Genomic DNA, 3,302 nt, shown 5'->3' with positions numbered 1-3,302 from the left:
TTTGCAGACAAAAGAGTGACTGCATCTACATCAAACTTCCCTGATGCTTTAATTGTTGGGTTTACAGAAGAATAGCCACCACTTCTTTCATTTGCCCATTGATGATGATTTTGTGCTACACTGTCAATAATTTCTTCAGCTTCATCTAAACTTTTGTTCATAAGTGCCCCTCCAGCAGCTGAATCAAGGGACACTTTGGTATGATAGTTGATACCATTATAAAAAGTGTGCAACACTAACCATCTTTCCAACCCATGATGTGGGCATTGTCTGAGCATACTATTGTATCTATCCCATGCTTCAAAAAGAGATTCTGAGTCAGTCTGCTTGAAGCTTGCAATTAAATTCCTCATATGAGCTGTTTTACTTGGTGGATAGAATTTATCAAGAAACTGTTGCTCACACTGCTCCCAAGTGGTGATGCTATTAGGGGCCAAAGAATTCAGCCATTGCTTTGCCCTATCTCTTAGAGAAAACCCAAATAATAATAATCTAACTGCATCTGAAGGAACTCCATTCATTTTCATGGTACCACATATTTCATAAAAGACCTCTAAGTGTTGATTGGGGTCTTCATGAGGTCCTCCACCAAATTGGTTCTGCTGCACCATAGATATAATTGCGGGTTTGATCTCAAAGTTATTAGCTTCCACTGAAGGTCTTGAAATACTAGATCGAAAACCTCTTGCATAAGGTGCTGCATAATCCTTGAGTGGTCTATTCGCCATGTTCAAATGTTCCTGTTCTTCAATTTGCCTTTGCAGAATTCTTCTTTTATGGAAAGTTCTGTCAATCTCAGGGTCAAAAGGAAAGAATTCTCTTGCAAAGTTAGATCTTCGCATACACAAGAACAAGATAGCAAATGATAATTCAACAGAAAAAGAAAAATAAAAGAATCAAAAATGCAGAATTGAATTTGTACAAAAAGAATTAACAAGAAGTAAAAGTTATACAAGAAAGTAAAAACAGAAATATAATGATTAGTTACAACTATGCAATATGAAAGGAAAACAAATGTTATGTTTAGTCTAACTCAATTGATAATTCCTAATGTTATAGCACAGTCCCCGGCAACGGCGCCAAAAACTTGTTACGCTCCGCAAGTGTACGGAAATGTCGCAAGTACACAGGGACTGGAATAAGCACTAGAAATATCTCAATGCGAATTAGCTAAACAATTATCCAATCGTTTCAAATGCAAAGTAAGGGTAAACAAATCTAATATTAAAGATCAACAAACAAGAGTTTAGTGTTTTGGGTTATGATAAAGGGAGATTCTAGGAGTTTCGGTTTCTTTGTAAGATTTCTTGAATGTAAATGGTTCACCAATTCTTTTCCCTCAATTGTCAAACACTTGTAGAAAGTTGTCGGTTCTCTCTTGCAATAGATAACGGGCTAAGGGCCGAGAAATGTATCTAAATATGATCAATTAGATGTGAACCTACGCTGTCCTTACACAGAAGTGCACCTATTACTATGCCTTCCTCAGATATCAACATAGAAGCCCACAACTTATTAATCTATCAAGATACAAGAAACTAATCACAAAATCCATCCTACTCTCTTGAATATTCCTATTTCCTCTTCAAGATTATCTCTCAAACGTCCTTACACGGGCTTGCACCTGTCACGTGGATGATCGAGTGAGAGTTTATCTCTACAAAGTCCACAAGAAATCCAAACAATCAATCAAGAATGAGAATTAAGTACAAATCACCATTAATCATTCAAGATCTAATTGATACAAGCAAGACAATGTCATTGAAACAAGAAAATGGAAAATCCATAAGAGATTACATCAATCCATCATACAAATACTCCCTTAATCCTAGAATACAAGATCTACTCCATGAATCGAGGAAGAAAACCCGAAGAAATAAAGATTACAAGCATATCTTAAATCCCCAATCCAAGAAACCAAGAAGAGGGGGAAAGAGAAAACTTATCTACGAAGAAGCCTCGTTTTCGGATCCAATCCTCGCTCCGGAGTCGAAATCGTCAAGATCTCCCTTAGAATCGCCCAGAAATCCTCCCAAGAATGGGAGGAAACCACCAAATCTTGCCTTCTCCCAAAGGGGGAGAGATCCCCTTTCAATTCATGAAGGAGGGTTTAAATAGAGGAGGAAATCGGGCGCCCCACGGCCCCGTGACACGGCCATGTGAGATTCACACGGCCATGTCCTCTTCCTTCTCTGCCGAAACTGCACGGCCGTGTGGTGCACACGACCAAGACCCTCCTGCTCTCTGGAAATGTTACACGGCCGTGTGGTACACACGGCCACCACCTGCTTGGTCTCTAGAAACTTCACACTGCCGTGTGATGCACACGGCCACCACCTGCTTGACCTCTGGAAACCTCACACGGCCGTGTAGATCCACACGGCCATGTAAGGTATCTGTTCTGATTTCTTCAAATTAAGACACGGCCGTGTGAGATTCGCACGTCCATGTCCTTTTTCCTTCCTGTTAAGACTACACGGCCATGTGTGGTATATGGCCTGATGCTCTCTCCCTTCAATTACTTCCAAGCTTACCCGAGGACGCATAATCTTCACCAATTTCGACTCCTGTGTACAGAAAATGCACAAAAAGCAGATCTCCGAACCAAAAGAGTAAATATGCTAAAAGGAAAGCTGGAAGTATAAAAATGCATAGATCAAGCATGCTCAAAGTATGTAAATGTGCGTAAAAACATGCATAAAAGAGTATATAATCTACGCACATCACCCTACTACGATCCTCTCAAGCCAATGAGATGATCGAATGGTCAACCTAGGGTCAACAACTTCTCCAAGCTTCTCCCTTTGACCACCTTGTGTTGCTCGTGCCCGCCTCGGAACTCCGTCTCGTGTGGACCCTCCACCGCTCCAATTTATACATTACAATTTGAAACTCGAGTTACATTCGAGTCTAAATCTAATTTACAGCCAGAATATATGAGAAAGGCACGACGCGCAGGTCGCGAAAAATAAAAACATACAACACGCGCAAACACATAACGGCACGCAGGCCGTATTATGAATTACAACACAATCCAATCATATTGGGTTTTTGGGCCATGACTATCACAAAATTAATATATAATTCAAAATTATATATTTTTCATGATTTTCTATAATTTTAAAATTAATTTTTTACAATTTTTACGAGTAAAATTTCCCGGCGGTCCCGTTTAACGGTTTCGGGCGCAATCGCGGAACGGATCCCCTTGCGGGGCCAGGGGCAGCGCCCCTACCCGCGATCTAACCATCGCGAGGGTTCCTTTGCGATCCAATAGTGCCCAAACTCACTGTCCCAAAATG

The 3,302-nt window shown here is 40.6% G+C and overlaps 1 non-coding gene across 1 annotated transcript; it reads left to right on the top strand.

Moving 5' to 3' along the window:
* The first annotated feature begins 249 nt into the window (after window positions 1-249).
* LOC122049894 lies at window positions 250-355 on the top strand. Its single transcript, XR_006131142.1, has one exon. It is a non-coding gene; the product is annotated as a small nucleolar RNA R71 (small nucleolar RNA).
* Window positions 356-3,302: the final 2,947 nt, after the last annotated feature.

Source organism: Zingiber officinale, chromosome 2B (genome assembly GCF_018446385.1).
Source record: "Zingiber officinale cultivar Zhangliang chromosome 2B, Zo_v1.1, whole genome shotgun sequence".
Lineage (NCBI taxonomy): Eukaryota > Viridiplantae > Streptophyta > Magnoliopsida > Zingiberales > Zingiberaceae > Zingiber > Zingiber officinale.
This window is presented reverse-complemented; position numbering and strand designations above follow the sequence as displayed.